Source organism: Gopherus flavomarginatus, chromosome 23 (assembly GCF_025201925.1).
Source record: "Gopherus flavomarginatus isolate rGopFla2 chromosome 23, rGopFla2.mat.asm, whole genome shotgun sequence".
In the NCBI taxonomy this organism is placed as follows: Eukaryota; Metazoa; Chordata; order Testudines; family Testudinidae; genus Gopherus; species Gopherus flavomarginatus.
Genome location: NC_066639.1, coordinates 7,908,415 through 7,927,769, shown reverse-complemented (window position 1 = coordinate 7,927,769; position 19,355 = coordinate 7,908,415). Strand labels below are relative to the sequence as shown.

The 19,355-nt window shown below is 47.1% G+C and overlaps 1 pseudogene; it reads left to right on the top strand.

Moving 5' to 3' along the window:
- LOC127039468 (zinc finger protein 271-like) overlaps positions 1–19,355 on the top strand; it is a 41,654-nt pseudogene that overhangs the window by 9,805 nt on the left and 12,494 nt on the right.

Genomic DNA, 19,355 nt, shown 5'->3' with positions numbered 1-19,355 from the left:
GATGGACCAGTGGTCTGATGCAGTGGGCAGCTCTGATGTTCTCATGTTCACAGTCTCTGTCAGGAGTATCTATTCATTTGGACTCACTGTGGGGCCACAGAAAGAAACAAGATGTTCTGAGGCAAGAAGGCCCAGTCTCAGAGCCCCAGGGCTCATGCTTCCCAAAAGCTAAAACTAGGCTCAGCCCATGAAAGGGGCACTGCCAGGAGAGACTGTATAAAGGCTGGAGCATCAAACAGCTTTGTAAACCTGAGAGAGCTGCCTTGGGAACAGTGACAGGGAGAATTCCCCAGAGTGACTCCTTTGATTCTGCTCTACTCTGGCCTTTGGTTCATAGAATTATAGAACTGGAAGGGGACCTCGAGAGGTCATCTAGGCCAGTCCCGTGCACTCAAGGCAGGACTCAATATTATCTAGACAATCCCTGACAGGTGTTTGTCCAACCTGCTATTAAATATCCCCAGTGATGGAGATTTCACAACCTCCCTAGACAATTTATTCCAGTGCTTAACCACTCTGACATTTAGGAAGCTTTTTTCCTAATCTCTATCCTAAAGCACCCTTGCTGTAATTTAAGTCCATTGCTTCTTGTCCTATCCTCAGCGATTAAGAAGAACAATTTTTCTCTGGCATCCTTGTAACAACCTTTTATTTACTTGAAAACTGTGATCATGTCCCCTCTGAGTCTTCTCCAGACTAAACAAACCCAGTTTTTTCAATCTTCCCTCATTGGCCATGTTTTCTAGACCTTTATTCATTTTTGTTACTCTTCTCTGGACTTTCTCCATTTTGCCCACATCTTTCCTGAAATGTGGCCCCCAGAACTGGAAACGCTACTCCAGTTGAGATCTAATCATTGCGGAGTAGAGCAGCAGAATTACTTCTCGTATCTTGTTTACAATACTCCTGCTAATACATCCCCAATTGATACTTACTGTTGCAAAAAAAGCGTAACTCTGTTGACTCATATTCTGCTTCTGATCCACTATTATCCCCAGATCCGTTTCCACAGCACTCCTTCCTTGGCAGTTATTTCCCATTTTTTATGATTGTTCCTTCCTAAGCAGTGTACTTTGCATTTGTCATTACTGAATTTCATCCTATTTACCTCAGACCATTTCTTCAGTCTGAATTTTGATGATTTTGAATTTCAGTTCTATCCTCCAAAGTCCTTGGAACCCCTCCCAGCTTGGTATCGCCCGCAAACTTGAGAAGTGTAACAGAGAGACTCTGCTACTGGGAGGGTTTCACCATGTGTCAGAGGGTTACACCCTGGTAGGAGGGGGCTAGATCTGTACTGGAATAAGGTCACTCTGTGCTTCCCAATGTGGCAGAACCTAGAATGTCCATTAGCAGGGAAAATCCTGGGGGGAATCGACATGTGGAAAGGACAGAAACCCTGTGTGAATGCTCTCACATTGCCCTTCTCACCCTGGCAGGCTACAGAATAACGTCCACGTTTTGCTCCAGATCATCCCATCCTCCCAGGGGGAAGGCAATGGTTGCAATGGAACTGGCTCAGGTAAGGGATTCTCAGGGAGCTGGTGGTGGGTTCTGCTTTTAGGGAGAGAAGCAGTAAATGTATGGGAGGGTGGGAGCCAGTGATGAGCTGCCAAAATATTAACAACAGGTTCCTTCCTCCTCACCTCACAAGGGGCTCATGCCCCCCCCGGGGGTCATGCCCCATCCAACCCCCCGTGTTCCTTGACACACACCCCGGGTACCTCTGACCTATCCCCCCCTTCCCTGTCCCCTGACTGCCCCCTGCCACCCCATCAAACCCCTCCTCTCATTCTTGATGCCCCCTCAGAACCTCTGCCCCATCCAACCACCCCTTCTCTCTGTCCCTGACTGCCCCCTACCACCTCATCCAACCCCTGCTCCTTCCTGACTGCCCCCTGGGACACTTGCCCCCATTCAATTCCCTTGTTCCCTGCCCTCTGACCGCCCTGACCCCTATCCACATGCCCACAACCCACCAAACACCCCCTTCCTGCTCCCTGCCCCCTTACCACACTGCCTGGGGCCAGGACTGGGACCGCTCTCCTGGGACCGCGACTGGCGCCGCAGGACCCAACTCCCCAAGCTGGGCTGGAGCCGCTCGGCCGGGACCGGTGCTGCGGGGCCTGAGCTGGGCCAGGTCAGAGCCGCTCGGCCAGGACCAGCCCGAGCCAGGGGTGCTTAGACGGGACCCGGCTGGGGCGCTCGGCTGGAACCAGACTGAGCCACGCGTGCCGTTCCCCCACCCCCCCGGCCTGGGTTACCTGCCTGCTGCTTCTTTCAGGCTTCCCGCGAACATTTGATTCGCGGGAAGCAGGGGAAGGGGAGGAGAAGGAGGGTGGAGCATTCAGAGGAGGGGGGGTGTGAGGTGGGGCCGGGGGCCGGGTGGGCAACTGCCTGAGCCTTTGTTAAATTTAAAAGCTTTTTTAGAACCAGTTGTCCTGGAACAACCTGTTCTAAAAAGTCTTCTAAATTTAACAACCAGTTCATGCAAACCGGCTGGAGCTCACCACTGATGGGATCTGCTAGAGGTGGTGGGAGGCAGGAAATATCTTGGGTGGAGAAAGAGAGGGGAAAGGATGTGACTCATAGACTCATAGGTCAGAAGGGACCAATATGATCATATAGTCTGACCTCCTGCACAAGGCAGGCCACAGAACCCCACCCATCCAATTTTATAAGAACCCCTAACCCAGGACAAACCTGCTGAGAATTGTGTACTCCAGGGTGTGATGGGTTGTCACCCCAGGGTGCAGTCTGGGGGGCTTCTGGGAACCGCTGTGCTCTCTAACCCTCAAGCTGGGCTGGCCCTTCTCACACTGCTTTGCTAGAGATTCAGCCAGCCTTTCCAGGGCCTGTTATCACTCAACTCGACAGCAGGTGGCGCCATGCAGCCAAGTAAGCTACCTGAGTGCTTTACCTAAGCCACTCAAGGAGAGAGAGAGAAGACAACAGCCAATTTCCCAGCGATAAGTGTTAGCAAACAGATCAAAGCAGATTACTTAGCAAATAACCAAAAGCTCAAACCAAGCCTAACATGCTAGATGGATAGAATTTGAATTAGCAGTTTCTCACCCTGACTGATGATACAAGCAGTCCACCAAGTTTCCATACACAAGCTAGAAATCCCTTTGCACTGGGACGAATACTTCCTCCAGTTTAATCTTTGTTCCTCAGGTGTTTCCAGGAGTTCTCTTGTGCAGGGAATGAGGCCTTGAGATGATGCCACACCCCACCTTATGTAGCTTTTCCATATGACAGGAACCCTTTGTTCTAAACTCAGTTCCCAGTCCAGTTTGTGGAAAAATACAGGTACCAAAATGAAGTTGATTGTCATGTGGTCTGGTCATATGCCCTAGCATGCCCTGCTGAGTCACAGTAGCCATGACTCCTATGCTGGCTGAAACGTTTACAGGAGGGCTAAGCTCTTCCACAGTCCATTGTCTTTGTTGATGAGCCATGAACACTGTCTGGCTTCGTCATTGTTGTACCTGAAAGGCTCCTTGTGGCTGTTAGCCCAGTGTAAGCACATTTGAAAGACAGATACAGAGTCAATATCCATAACTTCAGCTACAAACATGATCCGTGCACACAGGTAGGATAATCATATTCAGTAAATCATAACTTTTCCAGTGACACCACACATGACTCATTTTGTACAAAATGAGTCATGTCCTAATCATATTATAATCCTGCCACTATGTTGAATATAGGCTGTAGTGTCAGATAGGTTCTAATTTCAAGGCACAGGCTTTGGGAATGAAACTTCCCCTCTTTGTGGAACAGGAAATAACCCTCCAGCCAGGGCTGGGACAACTTCCCAGACTCCCAGTGCTGAAACCTGAACTTCCTGACACTTCGTTAGTTACCCCCACCCCCAGTCTTTGTGGCAACTGCAAACTTTATCGGTGATGATTTTATATTCTCTTCCAGGTCATTGATAAGAATGTTAAATAGCACAGGGCCAAGATCCAATCCTTGCGGGAACCGCTAGAAAGAAATCCACTCGACCATGGTTCCCTATTTAAAATCCCAGTTTTTAATCTATTTAATGTATGCCATGTGTATTTTGTATCTTTCTAGTCAAAATATTGTGCTGAACCAACTCATGTGCCTACATATATTACATCAGGACTATTAGCTGCAAGTAAACTTTTGATCTCATCCAATAAGGATATCTAGTTAGTTTGATAGGATCTCTTGTGTCTAAACCTTTTTAATGGGTACTAATTATATTACTCTCCTTTCTTTCTTAATGAAATCCAGTATCGGCTGCTCCAATCTCTTGCCCAGTATCGATTTCAGACTGACACACTTGTAATTAGCTGCGTCATCTCTTTTATACTTTTTAAATATTGGCACAGCATTAGCTTTATTCCAGCCTTCTGGAATTTCCCACGTGTTCCAAGTCCTAATTAAAATCAACATTTAACAGTCCACCATGCTCCTCCAGCAGGTCTTTCAAAACTCTAGTTATCTGGACCATTGTTAGGATTAATTTTGTCCTTTTAAAAACTTCCTTCTTATTTTCATTGGTTGATCATTGATTTCTGATAGCTTCCCTTGCCAACTTTCTACAATTCTGACCTTCTAACTTCTATTCTTTACTATTGAGTTCCCCTTTCTTCCATATATTTTATTTGGAGAGTGTTGGGATTCCAACCAGGGAGCTACCAGCAGGCTCCAGAGACAGCCCCATCTCCTATATTAAGCTCTGACTAGTAGCTATGTGATAAATGTGATGACCCTGCTTCCATCTGTCAGACGTGACTCTTAGCCAGCCAGAGAAACAGAGGTTTATTTGATGACAGGAACAGGGTCTAAAACAGAGCTTGTAGATACAGCGAACCGGACCCCTTGGCTGGGTCCATTCTGGGGGGCAGTGAGCCAGACTCCCAGCTCTGTCTTCCACCCTTGACCCCAGCCAGCTCCAGACTAACAACCCCTCCCAGCCCCTCCTCTCTGCCAGCCCCTTTCCCGGGCCAGGAGGTCACCTGATTCCTTTGTCTCCAACACCTTCAGCTGATACCTTTGCAGAGGAGGGGCCCAGGCCATTAGTTGCTAGGAGACAGAGTGTCAGGCATTTAGGTGCACTGGCCCTTTGCTCTGCCAGATACTTAAGAACTGCCATGGGGACACTGAGGCACCAACACAGTACTCAGAGAAACCATTAAGAACTTTCCCGGTTCGTCACAGGAGACACAAAGGTTCTCTCTTCCTCCTGGCTGCTCTAGGCAAGGTGGGGTGGGACTCTGTGAACATGTGCCTCCTGGAGCTTCTATTTCCCTGGTGCTGCTGTTCCGTGAATAGTGGGGTTGTGAGTGGGGCAGCAGGTCCTGAGTGTTGGACTCTTTCTTTTTCAGGATCTGGTGACTTTTGAGGAGGTGTCTGTGTATTTCACTAGGGAGGAATGGGCTCTTCTGGACCCTGTTCAGAGAGCCCTCTACAGGGAAGTCATGCAGGAGAACTATGAGACGGTGACCTCGCTGGGTAAGGAGTCCTGTCCCCTGGGTTATTAGAAGCTGTGGGGTCTCTAAAGAACCTGAGCAGTAATAACTTTATACCTTTATTCATCATCCAAGTTTTGACAAGTTTCTTTGTCCCCCTTTTTTTCCTTATCTCCCATACACTAGCAGGCAGCAGGGAGGGAGGAGGTAATGAGAGTCGAGGAGGGAACACAAGAAGCTCCCAAGGCGCCAGGAGGTGGTGCCGGCTGCGAGTAATGGGAAGAAGCAGGGGAGTGTGGAGGAAGGGCACCCAGGAAGTGGGCTGGGTGGGTCATTGGGAGGGAGGAGAGGTTTGGGGATCTAGAGCTGTGGGGGATCCCAGACCTTTAACCCTGAATCCCTACCCAAACCTCAGGTAAATCCTAGACTTCAGCATAACCACTCTCGCAAAGCCTCAACTTAATATAAGGCCCTGAACTGTAGCAAGCTTAGGCTACGTTTACTAAATAGTATCACTAAATCGACCACGGCTAGATCGATCTCAGCGTCAGTCCCGGCTGTAGTGTCGACCTGCCCTTAATAGCCCATTTCTTTATGCTCACCTCTTTGCCTCCACGAATGTTCCAAGCTAATAAGCAATACTCTGATCATGACATCTTACCTCTAGCAAGTATAAAATTGCCCAGAAGATGTGACACTAGCTCATAGATCTTGACCCTGCCCTGATTTTACGAAGAGTGAGAGTTTGGAGAGAGTCTTATCCCCCCTCTCCCCATCTACAGCAGCCACAAGCTGTCTTCCCTCTAGGCTCCTTGGATCTTTGAGCCTGTCCCTCCTGAGGTTGCGTAGCCCAGTTCTTGTTTCTTACTTTCTCCTTTTCCAGAAGAATTAGAGGCTGTTGCTCCTGAATGTTTAGCGTTTAATTGCCCAGCCTTCTCCTCACACTGCGGGAGTTTAATTCTTCCTCCCATTTCACCTGAGTCACTAGATTTCCTAATTCCCAAAATGTGCTTTTGCAATGTCACAGGTCGGGGTACCTAAGCCTTTGACCTGCCTCCATGGTCTGCTCAAGGAATGGCCCCTCAGGTATCAGACCTCTAGCCAGCCCCCTCTATGGATAGGGACCCACATGCCTCTCCTTTTTGACCAGTGTGTGGGGATTGCAGCTTGTCCTCCACTGTTTTTGCTGGACTAACGTCCAGTTCCTGTGCTTTGCTTTCACTCCAGGGGCTGTGAACAGTGTGTCTGAGATAGAGGTGGGACTTTGGGTGATACTTGCATGATGCCAATACACACCTCAGTTTCCTGCTGTGTTTGGTATTGCTATGATTATAAAGAGCAGGAGACGTGAGGTGTTTTGTTACGTAGCTGTCATGGGGTAATATGAATGGGTCATTTAGGACTCGCTGGGAGTAATCTACATCAATCTAATAACCAACAGAGACAAGAGAATGACTGTCACCCTGGGCTTCCCAGAGGATTCAGGAGACCTGAGGTCTTCGGTGGTGTGTCCCTCTTATCCGCTCTGACACCGCAGAGCATTTTCCTCGTGTCCCCCTTACCAGCTGGAAGGAGGTTACTAGTGGAGTGCCTCAAGGATCAGTTTTGGGACCAATCTTATTTAACCCTTTTATTACTGACCGTGGCACAAAAAGTGGGAATGTGCTAATAAAGTTTGCGGATGACACGAAGCTGGGGGGTATTGCTAACACGGAGAAGGACCAGGATATCATACAGGAAGATCTGGATGACCTTGTAAACTGGAGTAATAGTAATAGGATGAAATTTAATAGTGAAAAGTGCAAGGTCATGCACTTAGGGATTAATAATAAGAAGATTAGATATACATTGGGGACGCATCAGTTGGAAGCAAGAGAGCAGGAGAAGGACCTTGGGGTATTGGTAGATCACAGGATGACTATGAGCCTCCAATGTGATATGGCCGTTAAAAAAGCTAATGCGGTTTTAGGATGCATCAGGTGAGGTATTTCTAGCAAAGATAAGAAGGTGTTAGTACCGTTATATAAGGCACTGGTGAGACCCCACCTGGAATACTGTGTGCAGTTCTGGTCTCCCATGTTTAAGAAGGATGAATTCAAACTGGAACAGGTTCAGAGACGGGCTACTAGAATGATCCGAGGAATGGAAAACCTGTCATATGAAAGGAGACTCAAAGAGCTTGGCTTGTTTAGTCTAGCCAAAAGAAGGCTGAGGGGGATATGATTGCTCTTTATAAATATATCAGAGGGATTAATATTAGGGAGGGAGAGGAATTATTTAAGCTTAGTACCAATGTAGACACAAGAACAAATGGGTATAAACTGGACACTAGGAAGTTTAGACTTGAAATTAGACGAAGGTTTCTAACCATTAGAGGAGTGAAGTTCTGGAACAGCCTTCCAAGGGGAGTAGTGGGGGCAAAAGACATATCTGGCTTTAAGATTAAGCTTGATAAGTTTATGGAAGGGATGGTATGATGGGATAGCCTAATTTTGGCAATCAATCTTTGATTATCAGCAGATAAGTATGCCCAGTGGTCGATGATGGGATGTTGGATGGGATTGGATCTGAGTTACTGCAGAGAATTCTTTCCTGAGTGCTGGCTGATGAGTCTTGCCCACATGCTCAGGGTTTAGCTGATCGTCATATTTGGGGTCGGGAAGGAATTTTCCTCTGGGCCAGATTGGTAGAGGCCCTGGAGGTTTTTCGCCTTCCTCTGCAGCGTGAGGCATGGGTCACTTGCTGGTGGATTCTCTGCAGCTTGAGGTCTTCAAACACAATTTGAAGACTTCAATAACTCAGGCATAGGTTAGGGGTTTGTTATAGAAGTGGATGGATAGGGTTCTGTGGCCTGCTTTGTGCAGGGGGTTGGACTAGATGATCACATTGGTCCCTTCTGACCCTAGAATCTATGAATCTATGAGCTCTGATGCTGCAGAGCATTTGCCCTGTTTCCACGTTCCTGTTCCCCCTCCTGTTTGACTCAGTTTATATAGTAATATTCTCAGCTATACCTTTGCTTAACCAATCATTGTACTGAAATTTAATTAACCAGTCCTAACACATTGAAACATAATTCTCTAACCAACTGTATCCCACTACCTAATTAACTTACACCTAGCAAAATTAATTATACAGCAGACAAAAACAATTAGAGAACCAGACTGATTAACATTGTAAAGCGGTGGCCATAAAGATAAAAGAATACAAAAAGGAGAGTTTCACAACCATAAGCATTGAGTAGTGATTTCTTGCCAAACCAGGCTGCTATCAAACTAAGTTTTCTTTAACCATCTTAAGATCTGTTTCTTTATCTGGTAGTGCTGGGCACTGTCAGGACAGGATCATCTTCCTAACAGCCCAATAGCACCTTATTTCAGTGTGACTGGTTTGGGATGTGAGGATGTGACCCTTTGCTTCCCAGCTTATGGCTGCCCCTGCTGCTTAGCCAAAGGCCTTAGCCTAAGGACAAAGCCTCAGACTGTCACGGTAAGAGAAGGCCCTTACAAATACAGACAGTGATTTTGATTCTTTGTTTTCATACTCCTGTAAGTAGCTAAGTGATAAAAATACCCCTAAGTTCTTATACTATAGGCTTTACAGGCAGGCCTGAATATCTCTATTCTAACAGTGGGTTCTGTCTCTTATCCCATTCTGTGTCTGTCTTGTGTATTTAGATTGTAAATTCTTCAGGGCATGGGCCATCTACTATTCTGTGTTTGTACTTGTCCTAGCACAATGGGGACCCACTGTTAGTTGCTCCTTAGCACTAATGTAATGAATATGATTTATAATCATCATAACTCTCCTGCCTCTTTGAGCCAAGGAATCTAGCCTTGGAATGTTACTGCTTAACAATGAGCTGGGGGTTAAAACCATGGACTATTCTTTGTGACAAGTATCCCACAAATTCTACTGACCTCCCTGGTTTTCTTTGCCTGCAGTAGGGTTTCCAGTTTCCAAACCTGATATGATCTCCCAGGTGGAACGAGGGGAAGAGCCGTGGGTCCCAGACCTCCAGGGCTCTGAGAAAGAAGTGCTTCCAAGAGCTGCTTGCACAGGTGAGGACTTGGTTAAACCAACTCAACAACTGTGTGGGAATGCAGGAAACATTTGGGATGCCCTACAAAGACCCTGTGAGCTCTCCCAGTTCAGGATTGTTCCCTGCAGATGTGGAATCATTATGGCAGATGTCACTCATGGCTTCCCTCCTATTCTGACTGACAACTGGCAGCAGGTCGCTCCGCGATCTCACTTTCCTCTGAGTGTTCTCGTGAGATGCAGACCAAAACTGATCCCTTCCTCTCTCCTCTGGGGAAGGTTTTGGGGAAAATCAGCTCCTGATAGGTTTGACCTCTCCCACACACATTTTGGATTGTTCATCCCTTTTTTCCATTCCTCTCTCTGAGATTTTCTTTCTTTCCGGTGCAGGTAGTGACCTGTGTCTGGATTCTCTCTGTCTCCCATCAGGTGATGGGATGGTGAGTGAGAATGAGGAGGAGAAACCCCATCAGGAAGATGCTGAGCAAAGAGAAGCACATGGAATGTTATCAGGAAGATCCAAAGAGAATGTTTCCAGGAGTTGTGCACTCCCAGAAAAAACAGAAGCCTGTGAGACTCAGGGGAGGCCAGAGGGAAACTTGAGTAGCCTCTCAGACCTTATAAGAAGCGGCAGAATCAACTTGGAAGAGACACGCTACAGGTGCCATGAGTGTGGGAAAAGCTTCAATTGGAGCTCTACCCTTGTCAGACATCGCAGAATCCACACAGGAGAGACGCCTTATACGTGCACTGAGTGTGGGAAAAGCTTCAGTCAGAGCTCACATCTTATCACGCATCAGATAATCCACACGGGAGAGAAGCCTTACACGTGCACTGAGTGTGGGAAAAGCTTTAACTGGAGCTCTACCCTGAATGCACATCGTAGAATCCACACAGGAGAGACGCCCTACACATGCTCTGAGTGTGGGAAAAACTTTAGTTGGCGCTCAGACCTTATCAAACATCAGAGAATCCACACGGGAGAGACGCCCTACACATGCTCAGAGTGCGGGAAAAGCTTCAGTCGGAGCTCACATCTTATCACACATCAGAGAATCCACACAGGAGAGAAGCCCTACACATGCTCAGAGTGTGGGAAAAGCTTCAGTCAGAGCGCACACCTTATCGGACATCAGAGAATCCACACAGGAGAGACGCCTTACACCTGCACTGAGTGTGGAAAAAACTTTAGTTGGCGCTCAGACCTTATCAAACATCAGAGAATCCACACAGGAGAGAAGCCTTACACGTGCACTGAGTGTGGAAAAAGCTTCAGTCAGCGCTCAGACCTTATCAAACATCAGAGAATCCACACGGGAGAGACGCCCTACACATGCTCAGAGTGCGGGAAAAGCTTCAGTCAGAGCTCACATCTTATCACACATCAGAGAATCCACACAGGAGAGAAGCCCTACACATGCTCAGAGTGCGGGAAAAGCTTTAGATGGAGCTCAGACCTTATCAAACATCAGAGAATCCACACAAGGGAGATGCCCTACACATGCTCTGAGTGCGGGCAAAGCTTCAATCAGCGCTCAAGGCTCATTAGACATCAGAAAATGCACAGAAGAGAGAATTGTAATAAATCCCTTGACTAGTGTTGGCAAAAACGAAATTTTTTTAAAAAAATCACATTAGCTAATTCGCACATAGTGATTTTTGCATCGTCTTCACCGTGGTGTCTCAGCTCCACCAGATAAGATGCCGCCTTCTGCCTTTTGCAGCTCATCCTTCTTTGGGGTCAGTCCTATGATCTTTTCTATCAACTCCTTTCCTTTTGAGTCATAGGAGTGTGTATCCCTCCAGCTAGGAATGTTCATGAGTTCCAAGTTGGGGAGAGAGGTTTGATCCCAGCAAGGTACACTGAGGCAAAAACTACCTGTGCCTTCCATCCACTAGGAATGTACATGGCGTTAGCTGCTCAAGTTAGTGATCTTGGTGTAAAAAGTTGTAGTGCAGATGCAGCCCAGGTGCAGTGGTTGGCATTAGCTTTCCCCTTGACCTGACCTAAACTCCATCACTTTTCCTAGTCTAAACTAACCCTGAGTATCATGGTTATCCTGTTCCCCCATTTCAAAGCAATTCTTAGTCATCGAGTTCTCCCTTGGGGAACAAATTGTTTCATTCCCAGTTGTTCTGATGTTGCTTCAGGTTGTGCTGGAGAGCAGATATTTTCATTATTATTTTCCGCACTTAAAATGTATTGAACTATAACAAAGAGCAGGAAGAGGGCAGGGATAGGGAAAAAAGTCATTTCCTCCTCTGTAACAACAGACATAGTTAGGGTAAGTCAGAGGGAGTCCCTTATTCCCCATCACTGTCCTCCTTCAATCCGTGCTAGAACCTCAGAATCCTTTTCCTTTCCCCAGTTGTGGGATGGGAGACTTCCAAAAGTGCTCCCTGTGCTATAGCACATGGCTAAGCTCAGAGAATAAACCCCAAATCTCCCCTGAGCTTTGCTTTTTGAATTCTGTATTTCCGATTGCTTCAAGCCTGGGCATTGTGATTATTAACCAGTTTCTCTAGCATTGTTCCTACCACTGTTTCTGTAACATTGTTTTTTATGGGACAGGGTTGTTATTCCTTTGACTAACCCCAACCTGGAAGGCCAGGGTGTCTGTTTTCTCTGGCCCCTCCCCACAGACAAATCTGACAGGGTTGAACCTGCCTGGAGCAAACAAAAAGCCCCACCGGTCACACACACGAAGCAGATAGACATACACAAGACACAGAAGAAACTGAATAAGTTGAGCTATCAACATTTCCACTTTCCCACAGCATGTTAGTTCTGAAGCTTGTTTTAATTTCTTTTTTTTCTTAGAACCATAACTGGGGAAAGAGAACACTGGAGTGAGTGGAATTACAGAAGGAAGGGATAAGTCTCATGATTTGTCACTAACCAAAGGCTTTGTAAACAGAGCGATAATGTTACTGAATGGTCTGGCTAACCCTGCAGTTAGAAACAATCAGCTCTATGGGTGGTAAATTGACAGGCTTTGCTGCTGATCATGAAATAGCAGCTGTTGAAAGGTAATATACTTCTATTTCAATGCCTCTGGAAGTACAGAAAACTGTGATCTGTGTTAATGACAAGTTGCCATTTCTCAGTGCCACAATTTCTATTGTGTGTGTACAGGAAGGTTTGAATGTGTAGCAGGTAGTTTGATAAAGCTTAGCTATTTTATGTATGTAACAGACTCCTGGCCACCTCCAGCAGAGGTTTCAGTCACGTACTATGGCAACTTACTGAATGTCATCCAAATTAGTCCATTCCTCCCCATAGTCGGTCTCTGACCGGAATGTTAGAATGAGGCAGAGAACTGGGAAAGTATCGCAGTAGGAATACATTAAAAAGTGGGATTAATCAGAGCTGGGATGCAGACAGAGCCTGTTCTACAGCTGGTGAAGTGCTAGGGACACACTCCCACTAGTGCAGGCTCTGAAATAACGGCAGAAGCAGATCGAAGAGAATGAGCTCATGTGGGAGCTATGGGCAGCTGCCCTGTCAGTGCACCACTCACCTGGCAGGTGTTACACCAAACACAGCACTTCTCCTCTGGAAGAGAAACACGTCTCTCCGCTGCCACCACTTCATTATACTGTCCATGAGGCTGTTTGTCCTGCTGGACTTGGATCTCTTTGAGTGGTCCATGGTGAATCATAAAAGAGCAGGAGTCATCCCAATGGAAATCTCTTCACTTCTTTCTTAGTGTTACCTTCTTAGCCCTGGCTTTGGAGATGACATTAGCCTTCTCCTGTCTTGATTTTAGGTAGGATTTTGATCACCTTCTGGGGCTTGGCAGCTTAGAACTTTTGAGGGCTTTTCTCTGCCTTTTTGGTCCCCGCTGCAGTCAGTACATGCTAGACATGGGCATGGTGACTTTCCTGAGGATCTTGACAGCTTTAGCCAGCTTCTTGGGGGCTATTTTCCTGCTCACAGCCACTGTCATCTTCTCATGCCTTGTTCTGGAGACCCAGCTGCTGGTTGAATGGGAAGGAGCCAAAGTGCTGGTGACTTTATCCCGCACCAAGTTGCCTTTGCTTGTCAGACTCCTGAACTCCAACTGGACGTGGCTCTTGTTCTTCTACACAGCACAGCCCTGGACAGGAGGGATCTGCAAATGTACATTCCTATGATCGCTTTGTTTAATGGATGAAAACATAAACTCTACACTTAGAGGATTGGAACTGCTTTCAGCTGATGGTCAGCTTGGCTAGATTTTTATGCATTTGGACAGTGAAATGTTGAGTGTTTACATTCATTTCAAGCATCCCCGTATAGTGGAGCTCCTGAACATAATGGAGAATGGAAATGAAAATGTTTTCCCTTTTTTCAAAAATAAAAATAAGAAAATAAGAGGCTTATTAGAGGGCACTTGGATTTGAAGCAAGGACCCCTTGATCTTCAGTCAAACACTCTACCACTGAGCTTTACCCCAATGAGAGCAGATACTTTCCCCATTGTAACTGAAGCACATCAGTGATTCTAATAGCAGGGGGAGGTTCTCTCTGGGGTACAGAGATATTTCGGGGAGCTGGTGGCTCCTTTCTTTCCTCACTCTGGATTAAACTCAGTTTTTTATTCCATGGTACATGTTTTATGGAATAACAACAGCAGCTTGAAGAAAGAGGAGAGTAACTATCTCATTCTCAGCGCTGCTGAAGGTGGCCACGTCCCCTCTGTCTGACCATTGCCATTGCAGGAGAGAAGGTTTCAATGGAATTGAATGCCCTGGCTCAAACTAGAGACACAGAAAGGTTTTGCTGTTCGTTGAACAGCAAAGAAAATTGTGTCGGTATGGGAAACTGAGGAGGGACATGAAATGCCCACAGGGTGGCGCAATGCCCTAATCCAGACCTGCACAACTTGTAAAGTGGCAAGGGCCACATTACTCTAAAGTAAACAGCTGAGGGCCAAAACCGCCTTTGCCTGTGATGAGTGGCTCATATTGCAGTCTGCCCCAGTGAATAAGGGCTAGATGGAGACTGGGCAGTAGCTAAGACTGAGGTGAAGTGGGGATAGTGAGTGGAGGTTCCCCTGGGAGGGGGAGACCCATAACTGTAGGGGTACTGCCAGGGGGTACTGCCAGGTTAAAAGGGGCACCGGGGTCCTGGGAGGGACAGGGAGCCAGCTGCAGTAAGGCAGATCACCGGCCTGTGGTGGGCGCTCTGATGTTTGGAGAGCTAATTAGCAAGATGATCAGCAGGAGGTGCCGCCACGTGAGTCTGCCTCTGCTTACATTGGGGAAGAATGAACATGGTTTTTGTGAAGGAAAATCATGCCTCACAAATCTACTATAATTCTTTGAGAGAGTCAACAAGCATGTGGATAAAGGTGATCCCGTGTATGTAATATACTTAGATTTTCAGAAAACCTTTGACAAGGTCTCTCCTCAAAGGCTCTGAAGCAAAATGGGATAAGATGGAAGGTTCTCTCTGGGATAGGTATGTTTCAAAGGCAAGAAAGAAAGGGTCTGATTTATAGAATGGAGAGGTAAATAGTGGCGTCCCCCTGGGGTCTGTGCTAGGTCCAGCACTGTTCAACATACTCCTAAGTGATCTGGAAAAAGTGGTAAAAACAGTGAGATGGAAATATTTGCAGATGATACAAACCAACTCAAGTTAGTTACATCCAAAAGAGAGTGCAAAGTGTGACAAAGGGATCTCACCAAACTCTGTGACTGGGCAGCAAAAAGGCAGATGAAATTCAATGTGGATAAATGCAAAGTAATGCACATGGGAAAACATGATCCCAACTCTACATCTAAACTGATGGGGTCTAAATTTTGCTCTTACAACTTAAGAAAGAGATCTTGGAGTCACTGTGGATACTTCTCTGAAAACATCTACTCAATGTGCATCGGCAGTCAAAAAAGCGAGCAAAATATTGGGAAGTCATTAGGAAAGGGATGGCTAGCAAGACAGAAATATAATATTGCCTGTCTATGAATCTATGGTATGCCCACATCTTGAATATTGGAGCTGGTCCCCCATCTCAAAGAGATATATCGGAATTGGGAAAGGTACGGAAAAGAGCAACCAAAATAATTAGGAATCTTGAACAGTTTCCGTGTGAGGTGAGATTAATAAAACTGAGGGGAGTTTTCAGCTTGGAAAAGAGATGACTAAGGGGGGACGAGGATAGAGATCTATAAAATGATGACAGGTTTGGAGAAAGTAAATAAGGAAGTATCAGAGGGGTAGCTGTGTTAGTCTGGATCTGTAAGGAAGTGTTATTTACTCCTCATAACACAAGAACTAACGGTCACCCGATGAAATGAATAGACAGCAGGTTTAAAACAAACCAAAGAAAGTATTTCTTCACCCAACACACAGTCAACCTAGGAAAACTTTGCCAGAGGATGCTGTGAGGGCCAAGACTATAACACCAAAGAACTAGATAAGTTGATGGAGGAGAGGTCCATCATTGGCTATCAGCCAGGATGGGCAGGAATACAAAACCATGTTCTTGAAGTGTCCCTAACCTCTGTTTGCCGGAAGCTGGGAATGGGTGACGGGATGGATTGCTTGATGAGTCCCTGTTCTGTCGATTCCCTCGCGGGCACCTGGCATTGGCCACTGTGGGAGGATAGGATTCTAGAATGGCTGGACCATTGGTCTGATCCAGTGTGGCTGTTCTTATGACCAATAGAGGGCAGTCCCCACCAGCAATATTTATATTCGGTGCACTGAAAGGGCTAACTTTCCAAAGGTGACCAAAATGATTAGTGAAAGTGTTTTGGAGAAAAACACTTAACAGAACAATGTAAGTGAAAATTGGAAGTTGTTGTTTAAGGAGCTTGTTTGATGAGGCATAAGCCACGTTGCATAATTAGCTGAGCTTGCAATGGCCTTCCACTCAACTCGCTGCCATTTCTCCATCTGCAAATGTACCCATTTTAAAATCTAGATCCAATCAATTACAACACGTCAGGGAAGATTCTAGGCATCAATGATCTGATCATTGGGTTGATGGAGGTAAACAAGACATTCCCATAAGGCTCCCTCCCTCCCTCTTCCCAAGAGCCATCCTCATCCTCTCTGCCCTTTCTGCTCCACATCCTCTGCAAACTTTCGAAGACAGATGCCTGGTGATGGCCTTTGCTCGTGGGGATGTCGCCTAGTGGTCAGGGTTTTGGTCCCGTGGGACGGGAGGGTGCAGCAGATGGCAGGGGAGCCCAGGGCTTCCCATGGGCTCTGACCCAGGCCACTCTGAGGGCAACACTTCCTACCACCCTGATATTGTCCAAAGTTTGCAGGTTATCACAGGAAGCTCTGACGGGTGTCAGCTCACTGCTTGGCACCTCTTCTCAGCTGGGCATGTCATGGCAGCTTTCTCCTTCTTGGGGCGGCAGCTGTCTCAGTTACGCTGACAGATCCGGGTTGGTGACTTGTCAGTGGGTGGAGTCGAAGTGGGAACTCAGGAGCTTAGCTCTACAGCATGAACTAAAAGCCACCTGGCTGCTAGCTAAGACTGTAGAAAAGACTCGTTTTCTCTCTCCCTCTACATCCCAAGAAATTTCCCACCTACAAGGCAGGTGATGACACTGAGGCCTTCTTAGAAAATTTTGAAAGAGTCTGTCTTGGGTACAGCTTCCCTGAAGACCAGTACATGGTAGAATTGAGGCCACAGCTCAGTGGACCTTTAGCAGAGGTAGCAGCTGAAATGCCTAAGGAGAAAATGAACAACTATAAACTTTTTCAAACCAAGGCCAGATACAGAATGGGAATAACCCCGGATCATGCCCGTTGGCGTTTCAGAACTCAAAAGTGGAAACCAGATGTGTCATTTCCCAAACACGCCTACTACGTTGGGAAAAATTATGAGGCCCCGATATCAGGAAACAATGTTAAATCCATAGACAAACTGCACCTCCTCATACAAATGGAGCAGTTCTTGGATGGTGTTCCTGAGGACATAACACGGTACATACAAGATGGAAAACCCAAAAATCTCACCGAGGCGGGGGAGATTGGAGCCAGATGGATGGAAATGGCAGAAAGCAAGAAAGCTACTGTCAAGGGGAACGAATACCCCAGGGGGCACACCGACCATAAACCCTACAACCGAGGGCAACCAAAGACCCCACCTACAACCCAAGGAAAGCCACAGACACTCTATTCTCCCACCTCACCAGTCTCCAGTAACTCACCTCGACTCAGTGACCAGTCAGCTGGAAGATGCCTTAAGTGTAATGAACTGGGACATATCAAGGCCAACTGCCCAAAGAACACCAACCGAGTGCAAGTCATTACACCACCATCACACCAAAGATCCCCAGGCCCAGATGCCTCTCAAATACCCTTGGAGCGAAGGGAAATTTTGAGAGTGGACGGAAAGAAGGTGACTGCTTGGAGAGACACGGGGGCACAAGTGTCAGCTATCCACCAATCCTTCGTAGACCCCAAATTCATCAACCCAAAGGCCCAAGTGACAATTTACCCCTTCATGTCACAAGCTGTAGACTTGCCTACAGCTGAACTGCCTGTCCAGTACAAAGCTGGTCAGGAAAGTGGACCTTTGCAGTCTATGACAATTATTCCATTCCCATGCTACTGGGGGAAGACTTGGCCAACCAGGTGAAGAGGACCAAGAGAGTGGGAATGGTTACATGTAGCCAAACCAGGCAAGCTTCCAGACCCATTCCTGTTCCTGAGCCATCCACAAACGCCCCGTCGGTGTTACCAGAGACCCAGACAGGGGTAGTGGACCCGGATTCCATGCCAACCACTGAAACAGCCACAGCACCTCCAATCCCAGGCCCGGAACTGGAACAGCAACCAGCACCAGCAATTGCAACCACAGCTTCAAACTCAATGCCAGAGGGCACCAGTGAGCCAAAACTGGCAGAAGCAACAGACAACCATTCCCAAAAGGCTCAGCGAGAGCCTGAAATACCCTCAGGTGCACCAGCGGAGAGCGGTTCACCAGCAAGGGAAACAACCCCATTACCTACATCGCTTACAGAGGGACCAAGTCCAAGTCCCCAGCCTCAAGTGAACAGTTCCAGACTGAGCAGGAAGCAGATGACAGCCTTCAGAAAGCTTGGACGGCGGCACAGAACACCCCACCGCCTCTCAGCTCTTCTCACCGATCCCAGTTTGTTATAGACCAAGGACTTTTATACAAGGAGATTCTTTCTGGTGGACACCGGCAAGAATGGCAGCTGCAAAAACAGTTGGTGGTTCCAACTAAGTACCGGGGGAAGCTCTTAAGCTTAGCCCATGATCATCCCAGTGGCCATGCTGGGGTGAACAGAACCAAGACAGATGGGGAAGTCCTTCCACTGGGAGGCGATGGGCAAGGATGTTGCCAAGTATGTCTGGTCTTGTGAGGTATGCCAAAGAGTGGGAAAACCCCAAGACCAGGTCAAGGCCCCTCTCCAGCCACTCTCCATAATCGAGGTCCCATTTCAGCGAGTAGCTGTGAATATTCTGGGTCCTTTCCCAAAAAAAGACACCCAGAGGAAAGCAGTACTTACTGACTTTCGTGGACTTTGCTACCCGATGGCCGGAAGCAGTAGCTCTAGTCAACACAGGGCTAACGCTGTGTGTCAGACCCTAACAGACGTTTTTGCCAAGGTAGGTTGGCCCTCTGACATCCTTACAGATTCAGGATCTAATTTCCTGGCAGGGACCATGCAAAAACTGTGGGAAACTCATGGGGTGAACCACTTGTTGCCACCCCGTACCACCATCAAACCAATGGCCTGGTGGAAAGGTTTAATGAAACTTTGGGGGCCATGATACGTAAATTCATCAACGAACACTCCAATAATTGGGACCTAGTGTTGCAGCAGTTGCTGTTTGCCTACAGGGCTGTACCACATCCCAGTTTAGGGTTTTCACCATTTGAACTTGTGTATG